Genomic DNA, 25023 nt, shown 5'->3' with positions numbered 1-25023 from the left:
CTCAGTTGCTGGCGCAATCGCCAACTAGACTAACAAATATATTATGTTTATTGTTGTTGTTTTGTTTTAAATATTAATCTTGCTGTTGTTGTTGTTTCTCTATAGTTGTTGCTGTAGTTATTGTTATCTGTTTTAGTGTAGTTTTCGTATGAACTTGTTTGCAGATGATTTGTTTCGGTCAATGGCCATTGTTGGCTGGTCGGCAGTCAGCTTACAGCCAGCCACAGCTAGCCAACACAGCTATGGGGCGAGCAAACGAACGCCTAACTGGTTATAGGGCGGCTGACTGAGCGGCATACTGCCGGATTGTCTGCTTGACTTATTGGTCGGCGAAATGCCATATACAAACATACATACATACAAACATACTTACATAAATGAATAAATGACGGTGAATGCCAAGCAGTTGAGAGAACAAAAAAAAAACAACGAAATTGAACGAAAATACAAATTTAACAACAACACACATGGTAAAAAACGCTCACACGGCTGCATGCTGCGGCGCTGCCAAAATACAGCTAAAAGCATGAAATACTAAAGACTTAAGCAACGAACTCGCTTGAATATATGCATGTATTTGTGTGTGTGTGCTTCTATCAGCTGCGTAGTTTCGTTTCGAATGGTCTAACGGCCCTTAATTGTTCTTAGGGCCGCTTTTATTGTTTTCAGTTTTGCTGTTTTTGGTTTTTTTCTGCTGCCGCGATTTATTCGAATCCATTTGCTGTGATCTGCTGCTTATCAAGCAAACACTTTACGGCGCATAGCTTACGCATAATTTAACTGACAACTGCTTATTAATCGAAATTTTCTATTTTCTGATTTTTTTTTTCTGCTTGAAAGCGACCAGTCACTGTTGGCCGTTCGAAAATTAAAATTTTTCAATTATTCTTTGCCTTTGCCGCGGCCCTTCACTACACAATGTTATGGTCAATATATAGAGGGAAAATCAAAAAGAACTTACTACATAGAACCTGCCTACATAATTAACTTCGCTCTTCTAAACTCAGCGTGTGCATGCATGTAGAGACAATGCATATGTATTTGTTGCTATTAATAACCATTAATTTGATTAATTGTTCGCAGCGACTGACTGCAAATGCATTAAAGAACTGAGTCAGTGAGTGGAGTGGAGTTGGAGCTGCCAGATTTTGGAAATTTGAATTAGAATATTTTTTGGAGTTTTTGGTATATTCCATATTTTTATATAAAAGTGAATTGGAAAATTTTGTGGAGTAACTAGAGTCATACTAGATTTTACGCCACTCCGCTTTCCTCTTTCACTATTTTTGAATCAAAAATTATTTTCAAAAATTATAACTCACTTTTCCTCCATTTTTAAATCATGTAATAATAATGATTACTACACAACATAATTAACTCCACATGAGCTTAATGTACCGCTCAAATGTTCAAAAGTTATATAAACTATTTTTAATAGTAACGCACCCAAACTTCAAACATACCGTTATATGAAATCATACAACTTGAGTGAAAATAAAAAACGATTAAATATTTGGGAGCAATTAAGCGCTAACATACATATTCATATAAAAAAAAATCCAAAATAAATCCAAAAATTTCCTATTTTCCCACAATCAATCGAAATTATGTGTTTTGCAACAACAATTCTCTAACCAATTGCATTTATTACATTTTTGATTCATAATTAAAACGCCAAATTTCACTACCTGCCACTATTTTATAAGCCATTAATTTGCATTTTTATTGATTTTCAACATTTGGTCTGCAGCGACAAATAAATCTTGCGGAAATACCACATTCGTCTTGCCAATTAAGACAACATACCCGATGTTTTGAGAGATAGCGGTCATTTAAATTTTATGTGTGTGGCAATAAAAATTGGCGAAATAGATTTTGCGAATATATAAATGAAAGAATTGAAAAAAATAAATAAATGAAAATTGAAAAAAGCAGTAGAAAGGTTGTTCGCGGTTATTAATGAAAGAATTGCTTTCCATACTTCCATAAGGATTTTTCATAGAAATGTCATTCAGATAAATGTTAAAAAAAATATATGTATATTAATAATAATCTAAAGAATGTGCATGTCAAAATATTTTCAAACTCTACAAAAAACTCAAACTCTACAACAATTTAAAAATCTCCAAATATGTTTAAGCTATTCAAATATATTTCAACTAAAAATTTTCAATTTTCTAAAAAATTTTCAAACTCTCCAAATATTTTGCGTCTTTTTTTTTATCTCCAAATATGTTCAAGCTCTCCAAATATCTTATATTTCAATTAAAAATTTTAAATTTTCAAAAAATTTTCAAACTCTCCGAATATTTTGAATGTCTCCAAACTTGTTTAAAGTCTCCAAACATTTAAAAAACCAAAATCATTTTGCAAAAGGTTTAGCTTTAAAATATTTTTTAATGAATTTTATGACCAACTCTCTTGAATGATGGAAAAATTATATTCATTGCGGAATTGACTTCGTCCCAAACTGGTGCTTATACCAATAAGTAGCTTATTTTTATGGAATGGAATGGTTTTATATATAAAAGCATGAGAAACATCACTTATGAAAAAATTTCAAAACCAAACAAAAAAAAGTTAAAAATAATAAAGCAAATAAAAAATAAAATAAAAATCTAATTAAAACCAAAGAAAATAATTTATTTTTAAATCCCAATCAACTCTTTGAAAACATTTATTGCCAAAAAACTCAAGCACATAAATCTTCAAGGCTAGTTAATAGTAGTTATACGATTTAATCTTCCCCTGCTCAAGCGCTTTTCCCTTAAAACCCTTCAGTAATCAGCTGACAAAGTCACCACAAAGCTACGATCTCATTAATGAAGTCTTACAATCCCATTTTATAGGCATCAAGTTTATGGAATTACTAATGACACAAGTGCTTCATAAACTCCAAGCCACTTTAATGTCTCTATTTCCCTACGAAACACAAGACTTTTGCTTAATTAAAATAACTAGCAGCACAACTACTTAAATGTCAGGGAAAATCTTTTATAATTTTAGCAACTGAAATGAATTTGTACGCAGCGCATACCAATAGTTGACTTTATATTAAGTAAATACCATACTAATTAGACGCATACCAACACAGTGACATTTGAATGACGGCTATTTTAATTGCGCCGTAGTGAATGTGAAGGTGTTTGTGCTGTGACTCGCGTTCAACAGCTATTATTTAAACACAATCAATTGTATTGTAGCTGAGCAATAGTATTTTCCCAAGCCTATTAAATCGTATTTTTAGAATGTATACAAAAAATGAAACGAACATAAAAGATTTTTTTTATTGAACGCCTAGACGAAGGGCGCGCATATAGGAAATAATCAAAATTTTTAGTGGCCACGAAAATACCAAAGTGACGCAATCGTTTGGTGTAAGCGAGAGACATGTGGACAGGTACATATAGTATATATGCATTATAAGTATATTATATATAATTGAGAGTGGTGTTCTGATAGGTGTTGTGGAGACTGAGGTTTCATAGGTAATCTTAAAGATATGTATAAGCATAATATCGGCTTTAAGATATTCTGAAATACATAAATATCACAAATCTGCGGCTTACTAGTATTTATTATATATATTTATATCTCAAAAAGCTTTATATAATGTAAATATGTTCATTTTGAAACCATCCCGTACCAAAAAAGGATGCGCAGCCAGTTTGTCATATAGACTCACTTATACGCTCGCATACAGAAAATATTTTCTAGTTGCTTGAAATATAATAATAATGAAATATATCTGTTGCTTTGTGCGAATCTTGCCATTGCTGGCACCTTAAATGGCAACGCGCATAGTTTTGTCGCTTACCGCGCTTGCGCCACTGCCAATGCCACTTTTTCATTTGCTGTATGTATGACTTGCTGCTCAACTCGCGCGCTTAGCGAAATTCTGGTGACTTCTGTCGCTACTGCACCGGATAATTGCTGACTTTCTGAAGCGCACACATACACACACGAGCATATAAATAGTGGCACTTTAACGGTCGACCAAACGCGACTGACTAAACGGCAATTTGCTTAGTTTATTCTTTTATTATTGCTTGCCAGCAGACAGCAATTTTTGCACATTTTTGCTTTTGCGACATTTTCTCATTTGCTGCTTTTTATGACTCCTATTTGCTGCATTTTTTGTCGTTTTTGTTGTTTTTGTTTTTTGTGCTCATTGCTTTTGCGGAAATATGTGACAATGAAAATAATATTGACACTGAAAGCTGTTGAATTGTTGCGGCCGCTTCCTAGCAAAACAGCGTTTAAATTGTCAATATTTCATTTTTCAGCAGCAGCAACACGGAGGAGCAACACACACACTCACACTCAAATATTTCATATACAGTCGCCTGGTGAAAAGCCTGCGCAATGAAGCGCATCAGCGCAGCAAATTGAGTAGATTTCATTGTTGTCCACGCCACCGCCGCGTTGCCCGCTGCCATCAACAACTACCATACTTCCACCAGCACTCATAGGCTGAGCTTTCCTTGTTCTTATTTTTCTTAGTTGTTAGTGTTGTTGCTGCTCAATCAGCATCATCAACTTTACTAATATCCGTAGCGTTCTCAGCGTCATTCGCGTCCGCTTCGCCACAGTTCATCGCTTAATGATGACGCTGACATCCCACTTACCAACCAAACCGGCGCGCCAGCCAGCTAGCCACCAACTAAAAGGCCAACTAACTAACTAAATTCCACAGCTGATGACAGCGTCAGTGATAACCCATCGCACTTTTGACAACCGCAATTGCAGAATTCAATTGTCATTTGGCGGAAATTAATTGATGTGGAAATATTAGCGAAGGAAAACAACAACAACAAGCATATATACAAGTAGTTGATAGCAAAGGCGGCTCGCTAGTGGCTCAGCGTTGATAATGTGGACAGAGAGTGCCGTGTGAAATTCGTACAAATCAGTATGCTTGAGAATTCAGAGTTGAAGTAGCTTCTCTATGCCCCCAATTTCCCGAACAGACAGAAGAGAGATAAGAAGGTAGTAAATATAAGTATCTATTAGATACCTTTATTGATTAATTTGAAGTGATTTTAAACTATTTTCTCCCTAATCAAACCAAATTTTCTAGTCGGAAACCGATTACCGAGCCCTACTATCTTATATATATAAGAGAGCGAATACAGTTACAGCTCATAAGAAGCAATAAATCTAACTTTGAATTTTAGAATATTGGAGTGGTTTTACAGATGATCTATGGGCTTCCTCAACATCCATCAAAAGTTTCAGTTTCGACAGAAAGGTAGGTGGATCAGCAACTCTTCTGGTTAGAGGCGAAACTTCGACGAGAAAGCCATTTATAGATGTAGTAAACAAAGCTAATTATTCTTGACCCACAATGTGGAAAATGTCTCTCGAAAGCAAGGACATCGGACTGACAGATTTAACCGAGTTCTGAAGCCACGATGACTATATTATTATTGACATTTTAAAAACTTTGACAGCTGTCATGTGCAAGCAATTCCAGGATTTCGAGATTTATACATCAATCAGCAAAACATATGGCCTCAATTTATTACAACAAAAACAATAATAACAAAAATCGATATCAAGTAGTAATCCTTCCGGTTTACTGACTCATGCCACACAGTAGTATTGCTAAAAAACCACCATTAATGACTACATTATCTGTTTTTCTAAGAAATTGAATCCGCATTAAACCCAAAATCGAATAAAATAAATATTTTTGCGGATTAATAATTTAGAGAGTGCATTAGTGGCAGTTGTATGCAAGCAGAGCTTTACTTCACACCCAATAAAAAAATAAAAATAAAATAATAACAATAACAAATGCACAACATGAATGAGCGCCGAAACGATTGCCTGACTTTGGACCCAAAAACAATAAGCAAAAAAGGCTCAATGAGTGTTGCGCCTGTGTTTTATTGGCACTCAATCGCAGCTTAAGCGTGTTGAGACACGTTTGTGCCTGTAGTCTAACGCTTTTTGTATTAATTTTCTCATTTACAGATTGGTTTCATATTTATAATGAAGTATTATTACTCGCAGTTAGCGCGAATGGTGGCCGTCACCACCACACCTTTTGCGAAATTCGGACAAAAAAAAGGTCAATCAACAATTGCATTTGCGATTTCATTTGTGAATAATTCGTGTTTCGCGGTAAATCAACTCTGTGATTAATGCAGTGTCGTTAGTAGGAATTACCGCTAAGGGGGTTATCAATTCTTATTTGTTTGGAAATTGAAGTTGTAAAAATATTTTCGATAATACAAGCAATTACTCATAATGATAGGAAACTGAAATACTTTCAAAAAATTAACAAAATCCTAAGTGACGGTGTTGTCAAAATTTTAAAAAATTTTTTAATACTTAGTTCATATTTCAAGGTAGAGCGATATATACAAACTATTCTTGTTGATTTCTATAGAAAACTATCTAATATACGAGTAGATGTGCAATATTTCTAAATAGTTCTTCAAAATATTTCCATAGTAAAAAAAATTTCAAAAATTTGAAAAAAATACAAATTATAATATAAATTATATTTTCGAAAATTTTAAACTTTTTTTAAACTTCTTTAATTATGTATTTTCGAAAATTTTGAAACTTTTTAATCTTCGAAAGTTTTCGAAATTATTTTTCATATTTTCGAAAATTAAAAAAAAACAAATTTTCGAACATTTTTAATTTATTTAAAACATGTGTATGTAATTTCCAAAATTTTGAAATTATTTTAATCTTCGAAAATTTTTGAATTTTATTTTTATATTTTCGAAAATTTTGCACTCTTTTTTAAACTTTTTCAATTATGTATCTTCAAAAATTTTGACTTTTTTCAAACTTCGAAAATTTTCGAAATTATTTTTAATATTTTCGAAAATTATATTAATCAAATTTTCGTTAACTTTTAAAATTTTTTAAAACACGTGCATTTTACATCAAAAATTTTGATATTGTTTTAATCTTCGAAAATGTTCGAATTTTGTTTTTTACATTTTCGAAAATTTTCGAAGTTTTTAAAATTATTATTAAAGCAAATTTCTCGCTATTTTTATATTCAATTTAATATGTTTCTCCACTTTCGCTCCCTCGCTGCCACAACATGTTGCAAGCGCTACGCACCTGCCTTGCCATGCCTGTCAACAATGTCAGTTTTTTTTTTTCACTTCGTGCGCCACATGTTGACTTCGTTACGAGAACGCGTTGCTTGCAAACATTTGTTTAACAAATTCTGATTGCCAAAACAAGCTGCCGCATGACAGCACATAGCAAGTAATTGCTATTACACTATGTGGAACGCCAGTGCTACGTTGTTGTTGTTGCTTCTATTGGTAATATTGCTTTTAAGCGCTGCTATTAGTGCCATATATGCATAGGAAATTAATAAAAATACAAGAAAAAACGTAACTGTAATTTGCCAGCAACAACAAGAATAGAACAATATCAATATTTGCTGCTGTTGTTGAACCTCAACTTGGTTCATGGTCAGCAATATGAATTCTGCTGTCACTGCCACACTATTTGTAGCTTTTACATTTATTACAGCTATGCTTTATTCTTAGTTGATTCTTACTGACATTTATGGGTGCACTTTTATTGCTCGCCATTTTTTTCGCTTTTGATTTGTTAAATCACAAAGCGCACACGGCGCTGCTGCTGCCTAGCGCAGGCGCTACTTACACTAGTTATACTTGGCGAGATATATGTGTGTGTGTGTCACCAGCAGCAATCAGCGAACAACAAACAAGCTGTTGAGCCGAAAAAATGTTTGTTATACACCTCGTTGTTGTTGCTGTTGTTGTTGAATAAACCAAAGCGATTGCGTGCTATACAGCTGAGTGCTTTTATTGCCGCTCACTTAAGCTTAAGTTAAGCTGCTAATGCGTTTAATTGCCAGTAACTTAATGTTTTATATGCAATTAAATGGCATACTGTCGCACAGGGCGCTTTTTCACACACACAAGCATAGACGACTGCAGTGGCGAGATATAGAGTTATGCCTAGGCGCTCATAAATATTTATTATATGCGAAGTATGCGCGATAAATTGATAGCGGAGGCGTCAATGTCCGCTTGACAAACCAATTCAATTGGCGCACTCTCACACACACTCACAAACACAAAAGCAAACGCAAATACAACAAATAATGAAATACTATACAACCAAGCACCGTTAGTGCACTCTAGTGCCTTGTGTTTGTTGCTTTGATTGGCAAATTCTTGTCGCTAATTATGCCTGTTTTGTCTTGAGTTGTCAACTTTATGACTTCAACACTTTAATCGAAATGAATAATTGACAAATCGCATTCGCGACGAAGTTCATTAGCGCACTCAATGCCAAATCAAATTGACCTGACACAGTTGCCACGGAAAGTGCAATGAAAAATAAATATTATTATAAATAAAATGCCGAAATTATGAAGTCCAAAGCTGTTGTTAGACAAATTGTGGGTGTGGTTGATTAAAATAGTATATAATCAACATGTTTCAGCAACATGTTGAAGAGCGTGAAGTAATTTTATTAAATATTTCTGTGGCGCCACAAAGTAAAGGTGATAGTTACTGAGTTTTTAGGCATACTAGTTTTAATCTTCATGATTGCAAAAAGTATTGTTTCATTTCTGTCTGCATTTCAGTGATATCTGATGCAAATGTTGCTAAACATACTAGCAACATTGCTTAAATAATTAAAAATAATAACTAAAATGTATTATAATTTAAAATAATTACCAAAATTTTAATTAGTCATTAGAATTTTGAATTAATTTTTTTTTGTTAATTAGAATTTTTTATAAAATTTTATTTTTTATTATTTAAATTTTTTTTTTATTTTTTAATTTTTTTTTAATTTTTTCTGATTTTTTTATTAAAATTAATATAGTTTAAATTTAAAAAATTGTTTTTCACAGGATTATTAACTGTTTTAATAACCAAATTTTATTAGAATTTATAATTAAAATTTTTGGTTAATTAAAATTTTTTTTTTATTTTTAATTTTTTCTTTTATTTTTTTTTTAACTGATTTTCATATTTTTTCTGTTTTTTTATTAAAAATAATATTTTTTTATTTTAAAAATTGTTATTCACAGGTTTATTAACTCAATTTTATTTTTATATTATTTTTGTATATTTCTTATTTTTTAGATATATTTTTTTTTCTGTTTCCTAATCAAAAAAATTTATTTTTATAATTTGAGAATTGTTTTTAACTGTAATAATTAAATTTTAATTTTTTAATATATTTTATTTTTCTATTTAATTTTTTTTTAATATTTTCCTGCTTTTTAATCAAAATTACAATTTTTTCACACGTCTATCAGCTGTTTAACCTAGCTATAGCTGGTCTTCCTTTCCAAGCAATTAACTTGCCAAAAAAAATAAAATTATTGCGCAATTTTTCTCAAAAAAAAAAATTATCATAAATGCTGCTTGTAAACAGATGTGCGTTCGAAAATTTACACATACTGAAAAGCAATTAATGCAATTTAATTTTAGCGCCCGACAGCCACACACACTTGTTGACACACCAAAAGCAAAATATTTCAAAAAATAAAAAAATACACCCAACCAACTAAAGACATATTCACACCTCATTCACACCAAGCAGCGTCTAACACGCCTCCTCAGCGACAGCACAACTAAAATATTTCAAAAAAAAATATATACGAAAAAAATTTTAAAAATATATATATAAACCACAAAAAAACTAAAAAAAAATATAAAAACAACAAAAAACGCGCAGAATAAACACTAACAATTATGCCGGAGTTGAGTTGAGCTGAAGCTGTAGCTTAAATTATGGCAACATATAAGTCTATTTATAAGCGAGTTTCTAGCAGCTATTACAGCAGCCCGGACGGCGTGTTGGAATGTTTTCGGCCAGCTTGTGCCGGCTTTTAAACTTTTAAAGCAACAACACCAGAGCTACATACGTACGAGTTTCAGCCGTCCGTCGTCTGTGGGAGATATGTACATAATATACGCGTACGTGTGAAATTTATTGTTGCTGGCGGCACATTCGATCCGCTGCCCAAAACAACTTTTGCGCCTGCGCCGTCGCGTCGAGGTGTGAAGCAGTTTTTTGTTGTTGTTATTTTTGTTTTTTTTTTTTTGTTGCTATTGTTTTGTAATAATTTTGATTTTTTATTGTTATTGCAGTTGCCTTAATTACGATAACAGCGCCTGCTTTGCCATCGACTCGGTTATTAACGAAATAACATTAGCGGCCGATTTATGAGCCTTTTTCTACAGATTTTCTTTATTTTTTATTTTTTTTGTAGATTTTTTCACTTCACTTAATGGTAAAAATATGCGGCATTAGTATGCGCGAGTATATATAATGGATGTTTTGAGTTACTTTATACAGCTATTTGAGTTTGAGTTGTTGGTGCGAGGCTTTGCAGTGCTCGAAAGCTTTCTATTTCTTTATTAAGAAACGCGCTCACCCTAATATTCTTGTACAAATCGCTTTTGTTAATTAAATCATCAGCTGAAATTTATTCACATAATCGGCAGGATTATATTCACAATTTTCATATTATCAGCGCTTATTTGTATAAATTGGTCTGAAGTTATGTCTTCTGTAGTGTTGGATAAGCGATTATCATTTGGATCTCCATATTCATAGATTATAATATTCGAATAAATTTCGGAGATGGCTTCATTCGTAAGGGATTTGGTTATGCTTACTTTTGGTTTCAAATTCATGTTATAAAGCAGATCAGATTTAAAAGCTTTATTGGAACTAACTCAAGTTGCATAGCAGCTTTATTGAAAATGACATAGCTGACTTAGATGTCTCTTTTAAAGCGGTAGTAGTAAGGAAAGGCTATTTCGGCAAGACTTTTCGTTTTTTATTGTATTTTAAACAATTTCAGACATATTGTCTAGTTACAAACCGACAACGTTCATATTTAGAATCCCTTAAAGATAAAGTCGGGATTCTTTTTAAAAATTTTTAGTCTCAGATAGCTTAGAAACAATAGCAGAGGCGATAGGCAGTGATTACTGATCGATTTGGACGATTTTAAAAATCTAACGGTACTTCTAATGTCGTTCTGAGTGATTTTACTCTTTTTTAAACTATGTTAGAACACTATTCGAAAAGTCTGTACTGTTTTAGAAAGTGATTTCTTATATATATATATATATATATTTCTATCCGAACGTCCTTGCCACCAAATTGAGAAAAAATTTTTTCGGGGACTTTGCATGCTAGAACATTGTCTGCTTGGTTCAACAACTTTCTGGTTCAAAGTTATGAAATCAGATCTTCAGAAGTATAGATTACAACAAAATCAACACACAACTCCTTTCTTACAACAACAATTTCAGCACTAAAACACCAATTTCGAACATAATTTTCACCAATCGATTTTCAGTTGTCCACACACATCCACATCCACACATAAAATGGCGTACCAACATTTCCAGCAACCACAATGAATTTGAATTCATATATGATTGCCTTTACATAAAATAAAAACAATCCACACAGACGATCGAACAAACTGCAGGAACTAGAGACTTTCCATGCGACGGCCGTTTGCGCATGCGTATGCCAAGCACGCAGCGGCTGTCAACTAACAGCGGCGGCAAATATAACATACTACAACTCAGTCACACACGTAACGTATCGATGAAATTTCAAAGCACATATGCCTACTTGTTGCATGCAACCATAACCATGCAACATGCGGCATACAAAACAAAAATAATATTGTGGTGAATGCGCTAAACCAGAATTTTACACACAAGCGAAATGCACAACACAGCCGAGGCAAAAGGAAATATTTATCGAAAATCTAAGAAGCAATTTTTTCCATTTTGTTTTTGTATGAGAATAAAGAAAAGTTGCACGGGGCATTTACCATTTATGTTGCATTAATGTTGCAGTGACTTTGTAATCCTTAAAATGCGAGTTGTTGTTGGTGGGATGTGTTGTAATTGTTGTTGAATATTTTTGCTTAGAGAATTTGCGGACTTCAGCGGCAAATGTAGCACTTTCACACTGGTAAACACAATTTCACAATTTTGAGATTTTTGTGATTTTTGAAGAATTTCTATTTTTTATTTCAATTTGTAAGCTTGTATGTGTGTATTTTCAATAATTTTTTTGCTTACTTTTTTAAAAGCTGCGCTTCCTACAACACTTCACCTCCGCCGCGTAAGGCAGGCAAATATGCCACAAATACATGCCGTTCACACATTTTATTTGCACTTTGTAGACTTTATTTATTGTATTGTAGACTTGATAGAAGAATTGCAAAGCAATCACTATTTCAGCTGTATATGCTGTGGCAACACAATCACAATTATGTATATTTTATAAATTTTGATAGAAATTTTCCTCAAAATATCATAAAATAAATATTTTTTTCTTAAATAAACACTTCTCTCCAACTTTTAGTATCTTTCAATTCGCAATTCACATTCAAAAAAACTACACACAATTATTTCAATGGATAACTGAGCTGAACTCCACGAACGCGTCTCAGTTCGCACAGAAAATCCAAAAATTTTCGACAAAACGAAACGTCCGCGCAACGCTGCTACACAAAATCGCGGTCGTAACAAAACTGGAGAGGCCGCCAAGTGTTTGGAGTGCGTGTCGGCCGGAATGGAGGTATTAAGATTTGGCCAACTAGCTGGGCTGCGCGCTTGCGATCAGCAAGAGAGCGCAAGAACAAACTAATAAGACGCTCGCTCACTAACTCCCACTCTCTCTCTCTCTCACCTGCTGTCTGCAGCGCTCACTGACAGCCAAACTCTCAATTAGCCGTGCGACTGGTTGCAACTTGCCACAGACACGTATTATAAATATACAAAAACAACACAATAGCGGGCAACAACTGTGCGCCGTGCAGTAAGCCAGCGCGCACAACAAATGCAGACATTTTTTAATGCACCAACAACAAGGCAGCAGTGAAGACATCAAGCGCAAAGGAAAATAGCAATAGCAACAACCGACAACAATAGCAACAACAACAGCAAGTAGCGCCAACAAAAATATGTCCACAGTGTAACTGTTGGAAAAGCTGTCCAGCAAGATCATTTACAATTTACAACGGCCGCACGGCCAACAACCACACAAACAACTCGCAACAAGAACATACCATTTCGAGCGCTGGCAACTCTCACCAAATGTGGCAACTTGTTTTGGGCCACATCTCAACGCTCATTAGTGCTGAGCGCGTAACTAAATAATGGCCAAAAGAGTAAATAAAAATGCGCAAAAGGTAAAAGGCAATAAAAGTAATATGCAGAGAGAGAGAGAGAGTGAGCGCGCGCAAGCAAAAATCTCATCACAGCTGCGAGCGCAAGCATAAATGAGTACGCTCATGTTCTTGTCGCCAGCGAATAGTGAACAGGACTTGTTATGCCTGCGTTTGAGCGCAGACAGGCTAACTACCCTACCTACCTGTTCAGCGGTACTTACATACAGGTAAAACCAGAAATTTTCACTTGTTTTTCCAAGTCTCACTTTTCCTTTTCTCTCTCTCCTTCGCGCTCTCTCGTGCTAGCTATTTTCTTTCGGAGCGTGTAGATCGTACAAATTGCGTCTTCTACTGAGCGTTAGAATATAAAAATTTTATGACAACATTTTTTATCAAACGAATGGTGTAATATTAATGTGATAAAAATCAATAGTTGAAATCATTTCGATTGAGGATATTAGGCAGTTAGTAGACTTAGCAAAAGTGTTGGCCACACTGTTGATGGGTGAGTTGTTCGAAACAAGTTTCTTATCCGAAATTGATGAATCTCGCTGTTAATATGGGTAATTAAAACTATAATTAGTTGAATAGAAAATTACCAATATTTAGAAGAAATGTAATATGGGAGTAATCGTGGAGTCTAAACAGGGTCTCTGAAGTGGTATAGAATGAATTTTTGTTTTTATACTAATCAGAAATTAATTAAATTGAATTAAATCACAGCTTTTAAACCAAAAAATTAATATAGGTTCAAGATCTCAAACTTTGCCTACTTATAGGCATTTCTCACAACCCAAAAATGTCTCAATTTTTTATGGAATTTATTTTTATCTCGTGACTTAGAGCACCAGCTCAATGATAAGTGATCAAAGTGAACATTTATCAGCTTAAATGAGATCCATTTTTACATTATTTGAATAAGAAAATAAAGTATTAAATTAAATTGTTGCCTACAATTAGGCGCAGTTTGCATTAAGTTGTAGATCTTATACTACCGCCTCCATACACCTTTTTTGAGTATTTTGAGTAAAGAAAACAACTAATTACTAATTAACAGTTAATTTCAGAAGTATCAGCATACATTTAATTCATTACAACACTCAAATATTCAAGTAAAGAGTCTTCAAAACTGTTTTGACAACCGAATTACGCTTTTCTTTCCACTCACAGCAAATTCAACTCCCATCTTTGTTTCCAACATTGCTCGCAATTCGCAAATTGTGCAATTATTTACTTGCTCTCACTCATAAACTGAAACGTCGCCAGGAGAGCGCACAATATTTCCTGTAGCCGCCGGCAAAACAAAATTTAGCCAACAACAGAAGAGATAAAAAGCATAATGTTTTTGTAACTATAATTATCGGCTTGAAGTTGGCAATAGAGTTGGCGCAGTGGAGAAAATAAACAAATAGCGAAACAAAAACAATGCCTTGGCAGCATTCAGCTAACTGAAAATTCTTTAAAAGAAATTTTTTAGCTTTTGGTACGGCGCAACAAGTCGCTGCAACTTAGCATACAAAATGCTGCAAGTTAAATAATTCGAAGAGCGCCGAACGAGACGTTTATTACTATTTTCCTTTTTTGTGCGGTGTTGGTGCTCTTGAACGCTTGAACGTCATTTAAGGCGGAGAGCGGCTGATGAGCGTGGCAAGGTTCGGTGTGCTGATTGAGGAACACAGGAAAACTGGTTTCAAATTAAAATTATCGATGCTCATTTTTTCGTTGGTTACGCTGCTATGTTGCTGTTGCTTGAACTCCTTTACTTTTGCTCTTATGTGTGTGTGTCTGTTTTTGTTATTTTTTTTATTGCGAATGATTCCACATTTACCTTGGCTTGGCTTTAGACCTACCTTTCGTTCTTTTGTTGTGTTCACTGTCACTCTTGTTTTTGTTGTTGTTATTATTATTGTTTTGCTATTCTTCTACGTTTTGGTTAGTTTTCGAAGACTTCTTTTTAGTCTATTGCTTTGTTATGCTTTGCCTTTCGTATGGAGTCTCAATGGTTCATATAAATATCAATATGTATGCTTGACTTAAGTTTAGACATATTCCCTGCACGTGGGCTTACCCTTTGCTTATAGATATATATATATATTTTAGACACATATGTATATGTGTTGTTGTGCTAGGCGACAAATATTTGTGAATATTGCTAAAATGGCTAAGAAAATATTTTGTATTTACAGAAAAGCTGTAAATTCTAGCAAATTACTCAAGCATATATCTATTGTATTTGAAGGAAAGAGTTATAGCTGGCATAGTAGTACATATAAACAGTTATTTTCCTCGTAAAATACTTAAGAATTTGCGAAAATTAAGGCAATTGTACCTTATGAAGACTTAATTCACGAAATTTCATAAAATTGTTGAGGTTATGTAAAGTCGAAAAAATCACCAATAAACAAAATCTGATGAAAAAAATTTGCATAAAGGTACCCATAACTCTAAAAACCGTTAAAAGGACAGAATAAGGTAGTAGAATTTGACTTCTATCGGGATTTGAGCTCTTAACCCCAGGAGAGTGGTTCATGACTACCAAATTCTCAGCTAAGATAATAAAATTTAAAAACAAAAAATATTGAATGTGCTTACTAGAAACTAGCGCTCAATAATCCTATACCAAAAAGTTACATATTTCTTCAAATGAAATATAAACAACTTCCAACTAGAATCTCAAATCACACACTTGCCTTCACATGTAACTAGTAATCGTATTTCCGCGCTTCATTTATACATCAGTTCCAGATCATTTAGTCATTTTTTCACTTGCCACTTCTTCAGCGCAAAACATACATACGCACACATATAGAAGGAAATACCACAAATCACCAACAAAGGGTAATCTTTTAACAATTTTCGCTTTTTAAATGCTTAGCACTATTGTCTGTGGCGGCGGCGTTAGCGCACAATTCTTGAGGTTAAATTGTGCTAACTCTATTGCCAACCCACATAACTAATTGCTAGCAATCAATTACAACAACAGAGCAACAACACAAATTACCATCAACAATTGAAATTCGACACAAAACGCAGACACAAACTCATACACACATGCATTTTTGTTACAATTGCTTTGGCAGTGCGCGCGCTCGAGTTCGTCGCTTAAGTCTTTCGTTTCTAATTGACGATATGAAATTCATTAAGTTTCCATAAATTTCGAAGCAGCAAACGTCAGCGGGCCTATTTGTGAGATGAATACAGACGCACACATGCATACATAAGCTGTAAAATAGCGATTATTTGCCTGTGTGTGTGTGCGTCTGCAGATTCTCGTTTGCTGTAAGTGCGCGGAGTTGTTGTGTTTGTTTACTTTTTCAATATTTTTATGGCTGTAAGCAAGTGTTTGGCCGTAAAGACATACATACATACATACATCCATACACACACTCTCTCGTCGCTATGCGTCGTTCAAACAAAGAAATGAATTTCCTTAATTTTGATTACTTCACGCCAAATTTGATATGCACATATATTCAGGCGTTCTCGTTGTTGTTGTAGCGCGCTTTGCAACACAAACGCATTTGCCACTTGCCACAATGTTGACGCGGTACTAACAACAACACAGTAGCAGCAGCGGCAGTAGACAGCGAGCGCATGGCCACAAGAACGCAACAACAACTCACACAAAATACAACAACAAGTATAAAAGAAGCAAAAAATAGTCAACAACAACAATCGCGCAGTCAAACAACAAAAGGGCCAGCATCTGCAGAGTCTGCGGCAAAGCAAAGTGAAGCGCGCTGAAGCAGCAGCAGAAAAGGCGTAAAATACAAAACGCAAGTTGTTGTTGTTGTTGATATTTTTTTGCTGCTGCACAACACTCACGGCCACGTACACGATAGTCGAAAAACCAAAATACATACTTTTAATAATATTAATGGAATTTGATTGTGTCTAATATGGCATGTTCGCTTGCCGCAAGAAGGCATGGACGCGCACATTCGCATTGGAAAGAGAGGCAGTGCGACATGCAAGCGGTGTGTGAGTGGCGGACTATAGTGTGGCGCATGGTTAGTAAGTTGGTATAGCTGAGGCAACACAGCCAACAGCCAGCAGCCGGCATCTTCATCTTAATTTTTCACTCATACATGCATTCCACCAGTTATGCTTCTGAACACAAACACACATATATACATATACATATGCTGTTGAGTAGCTGTATTCATGTGTCTTTTCTCTTTTAGCGAGGAAATAATCTCATCGACGATTACAATTGTATCGAACGCTTGAGCCGGTTTGTTCATTGAGCGCACGAGCATCGACACAAGAGAGCCGCCACAAATCAATGGGAGACTACGGTTATGTTGGTGAGCACAAGTGTTTGAAAAGGTGAGCGAAGCGTGTAGTTCTCTGCTTTGCGCTCAGCAAACAACATTCACTTGATCGACAGTGGTTCAGTTTAGAGATTATTTCAACTAAAAAATCTCGACTCCATCAATTCAATAAAACTCAATAAAATATAAACGATGTGTGTTCAAAAAATAACGGGAATTTTGATTTTTTGAAAAAAAAAATTTAATTGATTCGTCAACATTAATGTTATTGCCTTTAAAATAATCCCCATTCGATTATATGTACTTTTGCCAGCGAGAGCGCTTTTTCCAAAAGTCGAAACTCTTCACAAACTTGATTTTTGTGTTATCTTTTATAGTGTTTTTAGACAGCCATATTAATTGATCAATTAATTATTTTATTGAGAAAACTTTTTTTGTCTTTTATACGGCCGGCTACTCGATATCGATCAGCTGTTATACATTTTTGTTTTTGCTTTTCATGAGAAGTTGGTAAGTTTCATCAGCTGATTAATATTTTTAGCAGCGACATCTACCGTAGCTTTTTTCTATCAAAAAATTTCAGCCAATCGCAGGCAAATAACGTATATCGCACGTCTTTGTCGCAGAGTTGCATTTGATCTTCAAGTCGATTAAAATTCTATTATAAATAAATGTAGATTTTATGTTGTATGGTAAATCGATCTTAATAAGCGTTTTAATCGAGCAGAGGCCGGTAAATTGATCAATTAGCTCCTGTCTAAAAACGCTATTAGCTTTTTGAGCGATTCCTTGTATGCTTCTAAATCGATGTCCCTCTAGGGTTCTCTTTATTTTTGATTGAGGAAAAAGTCTCACGGGGTCATGTCTGGCGAATATACAATATTCTTTTTGGTATCAATAAATCAACGTAATAAAAAAATTAGGACAATTGGCTGCTCCAAAATTTTAAATTTTACAATTCCCGCTATTTTTTGAACACACAGCGCTTTTATTAATTCGCAAATTTGAAATTATAGCATACATTATTCTCATTATTCTCCAGTACCCTCCACACTAAAATAATTCGTAATTTATTTTAAAAAATTTTGCGTAAAAATTATTCGAAATGACCCACTGTAAAGAGTGTGTCGTACAACAGAGATATCTGAGAATTTATGGCAAAAAAATGTTTAACGCAAACACGTTTAATAAACAAATTCATTAAAAAGCACTGACGCTCAGAGTCAACGCTGATAAGCAAGCAAACAAATATCTACGTATGTCTATATGTAGGCGACAGTGGAGCGCGCTCTCCAACAACGCACTCAATTTTTCTCTATATGAACTTGTACACTTTTTTATGCGCTATCTAACTATTTCCTATATTTCTTGCGCATTTCGTTAGGGTTTTCAAGCGGTCTGAATATATGTTTGCTTGTATGTAAGTTAAATACTTACGTTTGATTATTTGTTTGCATTTTTCTCCATTACTCACGGTTAATGTACCAGCGATTTTCTATGGTTTACTCAAAATTGCTATGCAACTCGGCAAAAGAGACTCGCTCACATGCTCAAGCAAATACATAAGTATGTATGTTTACCTGTGTGTCACTACAAGTGGTAGAGGAAGACCTTTCTGCTGACTTTGTTGTTGTCATACATGTTTTTGTTGTTGTTATTATTTGACCGTCGGTGGAATTCCGCTGCGCAAAGTTGACCGCCGATAATGATGACGAAGATGATAGCAACGAGTGCGAGCACAATGCGGTAAATGGTTGTAGGGTTGCCACGATCAGGATTTTTTGATTTCAAAGCAAATTTAATTTTGAATTTCGAAAAAAAATATTTATAAAAATTTTTATAATTAATAAGGGTTTTTAATAAATATAAGACATATTTTGAGTCAACTTATAATTGATACTTAAAGTTAGTTGACAACTTTTTGACAGATAATCAACTGAAAAGTATGTCAGAAAGCGCAAATTAACCTAAGTGCCGTTTTAATTTGATTTTAAATATATTTTTGAATTTTTATTTTGACTTACAAAAATCATAGAATTTATTCTGTTATTTTTTTTTTAATTTTCTTAAATATATATTTTTTTTAATATTATCTAGTGTGTTGGCAACCCTGCTCACTACCACTTTCAACCAACTCCACACTTTCAGGCGACTCGCCACTTCGCTATATAGCCACCACTGATGACGGTGATAATGACGTTGGCCAACACACAGTGCCATTGTTTGTAAAATGCAGACACTTTTGTTGTGTCTTTATTGTTGTTGTTGTTGATTTCTACTTCTCTCATTTATATTGTTATTGTTATGTTAGGTAGTTATTGTTGTTGTTGTTATTGACGTTGACGACGCTTTTTGAAATTCCTTTGATTGGAGTGCAGCATACGGTGTTTGCACAAACCTCACACGGATATACATACATAGAGAAGAAGAAGCATCATACTCGAGTATGACGACTCACATATAGCCAAACACACAGCGACATGCAGCAGTGAAGTGCTGTAGCGACGCTGATCGTCGATTCCTAATTGAAAGACGGCGACACGAAAGGCATACTCGGTAGAAGGGCGCAGCAAAGGAGCGAGCGCGTCAAAGTGAGCGTTCGGGAGTAGGTGTTGCCCGGAGGAGTAGTGTGGGGCGGAGAAGAGTTCAACGTGTGGGCAAACATTTAAAACGAATTAATTTTCATATATCATTGATTAACACTATACCGGGAGTCAGGTCACAAAGGAACGGTGCTTTCGAGAGAGAGAGAGTGAGAGATAGTAATAGAGACAGCAATGAGTGGCAAATGACAGTTGCAAAAGCTGTCGAATTCATTTAATAGAATATATTATTATGCTATTACAACAACAATATTTACTAGTTCCAATGACCTTTTCCTTTGTTAACGGCGCAAATCGGAGTGCATTGGCCAATGCGTCATACAAGCGCCCAGCAACAAGTTCACATTCTATAGTTATGCTTAAGGTTAGGCTGACAGAGGTGCAGTTGTGTCTGTTACTGTGGCGAAATTCGAGTGCAGTTGCAATTCTTTGCAATTTTGCGTTCACTATTAATAACCTTTCATTGCGTTCTTTACCATCGCCAATTCGATTACTAATCAAAGTTGCCCATCCGCGGGCAATACTTCTTTTCTGTCTTTTCTGGCTACCAATTGTTGCTCGCATTGTTGTTGTTGCGAATGGCCGTACTGATCAAGCAATGAAAGCGTAAAAAATGCTCACGAAAGCGCTTCCATTTTTTGCATGTCGTTTTGCTATTACGAACTTTACAAAAGCAGTGGTGGAGGTGTGAAGGGGGCGGGGGGTATGGACAAAATTTTATGGGATAATAAAAAAAATATTTAAAAAAATATAAGAATACAGAAAAGAAACAATAAATATTAACGCTTTTTTTCAAGTGAGAATTTTTTGTATTTGAGCCTAAAGGTATGCTTCACTGAATTGGTAAGTTTATGTTTAAAGCCATAGGCAGTGGGAAAAAGTAAAGTTTAAGGGAAAAAGACGGAAATTTTTAAATAAAATATGCAATATTATTGAAGTAGGCGCCTTATTTTGTTCTCAAAAAGTTTTAAAAGGTCTCTGAGCCTAAAGGTATGCTTCACAGAATTGTTAAATTCAGGTTATTAAAGAGGCAATGGGAAAAAAAATAAAATTTTATAGAAAAAATGCTGAAATGTTGAACAAAAATAATCCATATTGTTTAACGAGGCAACTCATTTCATTCTCAAACACTTCTGAAAGGTCTTTAAAACACTCAACCGCTTTGGATCCCTACTTCTAAATTTTTTTTCTTTATTTAAATTCTCTCAACAACAACTCCTATTCAGAATTATTAAACAAAGGCAGATTCAGCAATCCTCGAACATTTATATATACTAAGGAACAACTTTTTGTTTTCAGATATTTTTGGAATTTAAAAATTTTCGCTGCAACAGCAACAATACCCCGAGCAACTGCACTGTGCGGCGCAATTGCCATTGCGGCAAAAACTGTCGCTACAACACAAATGAACTGAAAAAGGAAGCGTTCAAGCGATATACTTATGAGCAACAACAATAAGCACAGTGTTGGAGCCAAGCAGAAAAGCAACGAAAACAAAAATAACACAAACTTTTGCTTTTTTCGCTGCAATTTTATTCCTTATGAGTGCCAACGCTGCGAAAATGCCTCCGCGTTTGTGCAATGCGAATAAGCAATTGGCGAACTGAACGACGGCCGAACACAGCGACTGTCTAGGCAATGCTTAGTAGTGCGCGCCTTGGCCTAACCTACAACGACTCCGAAGCTATGAATGCTGGCCGCTGCTGCTGCTTAGTCAATTGACAATCGCACGTTCGCTGGATTGCCATACACTCGGCGCGTCCGTCGTTCCGTGCGTCGGCTGTCGCTTGACTGTCCGGCCGCCTGTCTGCGTGCCTGCTCGCTTGCATTTTTATCTTTTGAGGAATATTACGAAAACACGCAATGTCTGCGCGCGCACACAGGCTGACTGTCATCCCCGCCGCCACCGACACATCCACTGCCAACGCCAGTTCCACCACGCAAGAATGCAAACGTCCACATATGTACGTGCATAACCTCAGTACTTCTTGGACCCCTCAGCTCAGCTCAGTTGCCATGCATTGCAGCCGGAGCTGCTCGAGCTCCGCTGGTTCCGTTGCAAATGCGCCGGCAAAGTGCACGTAATATTGATAAAAATTAAGAATACAAATAAAAATAAAATGAAGGAATAGGAATGCCAACTATTTGCGCTTGTTATTGTTTTCATACTAAGGCCTGGTTGTTGCTGCTGTTGTAACAGCTCCTTCCGCAGCAATTGCTATGTGCCTTAAAGGTAAGAACAACAATAACAGCTGAAGAGCTTGTGGTAAGAGGTGCTCGCTTGGAGCAACAGTTAGACGCAGGCACAGGGTTGCCATCGCTATAAAATAATTAGTGGTCCAACAGGAATTATGGAAGATTTCATGGATCGGTGTTTATACGAACGTAGTCATCGCAAGATATTTGGAGCCCTCCGCGTAAGCGTGGAGTACCGAAGAAAATGGAACCATGAACTATATGAGATCTATGACAACATGTATTTACATAGTGAATCGTATAAAAAACCAACGAACGCGATATGGCCTAATGACCTACATATGTATGAAAGACGATGATCTAGTGAAAAGATCCTTCGATTCGAGATGCATGGGTGAATAACGTAAGCAAGAGCTCTCACGGACCCAGGACCAGTTGCATGGGGATCTGTTCGCACTTGGGATATACAACTGGCGCGAAAGGATAGAGACAACTGGCGAAGTTTTGTGTTCTCGGACCAGACCGATCCACGGTTATAGTGCCAAAGAAGAAGTTACCGTAGTTATGCAACAATTGTGCCATTTCGACTACAGCATTTGTGTACTTCCGGTCAGAGATCTTGTTTCCTCTTGATTGTTTCAAATTCCTATCGAAACGATCCACCCGTGATTCTAACAGAGTAGAGAACTCTGGGAACGACATTTGCACCGAATTCCGAACATTTATTTTGTCAAAACTTAGAGAAGTTCACTCTTTCGATCCCATAAAGCCAAGCTTCCTCTAATAATAGTGCTACTTGCGAATAGCAGAGGGTTCTAATAAATTTGAGCTGTCTTCAAGCGTCTAATGAGTTTCTTTAGGAACCTTTAACATGTCAGAAACTCACTCCCTCAGAGTTTTCACATTTCCGGTTGAGTAGAAAGCTCTAAGTTGAGGGTTTGCATCTAAGGAATTATAATATATGGCAACCCTGCGTACACCGCGTTAAAAAAGCAGTCATAAACGCAACAATCCAACCAACAAACCTCACTGAAACAACAACAACAATAAAGGTAGTAACAATAATAATAACAACAACAACTGCCGCGTCATCGGCAGCAGCAGCAACTGCAATGACAACAAAGCTGTTAGATGAGGATTGAACGGGCGGCGCTGCGGTGCAGAAATAGTGCAGCAATCCATTGCAGGGAATAGCTACAACTACAACAACAACAACAGCGACACTCCACAATAGCACTAGTTTTCATAGGACGAAGTCAGCGGATTTTATTGCGCTTTAGTTTGCGCAGTAACAATAAAAAAAATTGAAGACGACGATGATGATAAAGACAAATGGAAATAAATACAAATACAAATACAAATAAAGCGAATGAATATGAAGAAATAAGAATTAGAAAAATAAGAATTTATATGTTGGGCAAAAAAAAAACAAAAATTGCACAAATGACGAGGAAAAGCGTCGCGCACAACAATAAAATAAAAGCAATAATAACCACAACAACAACAACCATTAACGCACTCGCGCAGCGCACGAAGCCAACAACAACGCAGGCCAGCACTTAAAAAAGCGAAAATGCACGTCGCTGCCGCTGCCGCTGCGCTTGCTCGCTGACTACACTGAAGTCACAATTTTTATGGCCTGTTCTTTCGGTTGTTATTGCTGTAAGTTGTGCTGTAAGTTCTTGTCGTTGCTGTTATTGCTGCTGACTGGCTGGCTGACTCTTGTTGTTGTCGCGCCAGCATTCCATGCTGTTGTTGCTTGAACTATTGCAATTGTTGTGCGCCATGACTTAGGCAGTTGGGCGCGCGCGCCTGGGCGCAAGTAGGCGAAGGTGGTGGTGGTTAAAAGCCGCAGTTGCAACATAATGCATCTCCTGCATGACATTGCGCTGGCGCTGGTTGTGCGCGCCTTTGACTACCTTGCGAAAACGCTTGCCACGCTCACCGTCGGCCGGCCGTCGCCGCCTGTGCCGCAACATCAGCAGCTGAAAGACGTTTATGAATATATTTTTACGTAAAAATTTCAATTATAAATGATAAAATAGATTATGATCGTGCCGTTTGCCTTTTTGTGTTGCATTTTATTTGGTTTCCCATGTTGCCCGGTTCTTTTTGCTTACACATTTTTTCTTCGATTCTTGGCTGTTTTGCTTTCGTTTTATTTGCGATTTTGCATTTTTCCGATTCAAAGTTTTTTTTTTGTGCCCACAAAGGTTTGCATTGCGGCTGCGCGCAAGCAAATATGCCAGGACATACATATTTATGATTATGTGACTGTCGAGATGCCCGGGATGCTAAGGATGCTAGGCATGCTTGAGCGAGGCAGTCGGCTGCGACTTTTGTCGCTGCTTTATGACTGCACTTCAACGCTTGTACGTGTGGAGATGTGTGTATAAATTTTTAAAAACAACTATTTAGTTATTGCTGTTGCTGTCGAGCGACATTTGAGGTTATGTTCGAGTTTCACTCAAGTTTATGACTGCGAAACAATGGGTTGACCTTTAAGCATTAAATACCGCATGTACTGCTAAACTATTTTTATTATTTCTTTTCTCAAATAAACGATCAAACATGCGCTTCACGTCGGCATCGCCAAGCCATTTCGCCGGCTTAGAACCCTGAACTTGGCATTCTACACGTTTGCCGAAAAAAAAACGCGCGCTCGCCTGACTCCCAACAGTCGGCGCAGGCGCAGTCGGCATAGCACGTTTGCGACACATTTGACCTCATTACAAAAACAACAATGCCATAAAACTTGTACAAA

General features: G+C 35.8%; 1 protein-coding gene across 2 annotated transcripts in view; it reads right to left on the bottom strand.

Moving 5' to 3' along the window:
* LOC105213050 (cadherin-related tumor suppressor) overlaps nt 1-25023 on the bottom strand; it is a 229040-nt gene that overhangs the window by 200145 nt on the left and 3872 nt on the right. The window contains exon 1 of one of the 2 annotated variants that reach the window (XM_011185574.3): nt 11840-12549. The exons of the other annotated variant lie outside the window; for it this stretch is intronic. The gene's annotated coding sequence lies outside the window, so the exon portion shown is untranslated. Of the gene's footprint in view, nt 1-11839; nt 12550-25023 lie in introns of those variants that run through there. 2 annotated transcript variants of the gene reach the window in all.

Source organism: Zeugodacus cucurbitae, chromosome 3 (genome assembly GCF_028554725.1).
Source record: "Zeugodacus cucurbitae isolate PBARC_wt_2022May chromosome 3, idZeuCucr1.2, whole genome shotgun sequence".
NCBI classification, from domain to species: domain Eukaryota; kingdom Metazoa; phylum Arthropoda; class Insecta; order Diptera; family Tephritidae; genus Zeugodacus; species Zeugodacus cucurbitae.
Note: the sequence above shows the minus strand (reverse complement) of the source record. Positions and strands in the feature narration are given on the sequence as shown.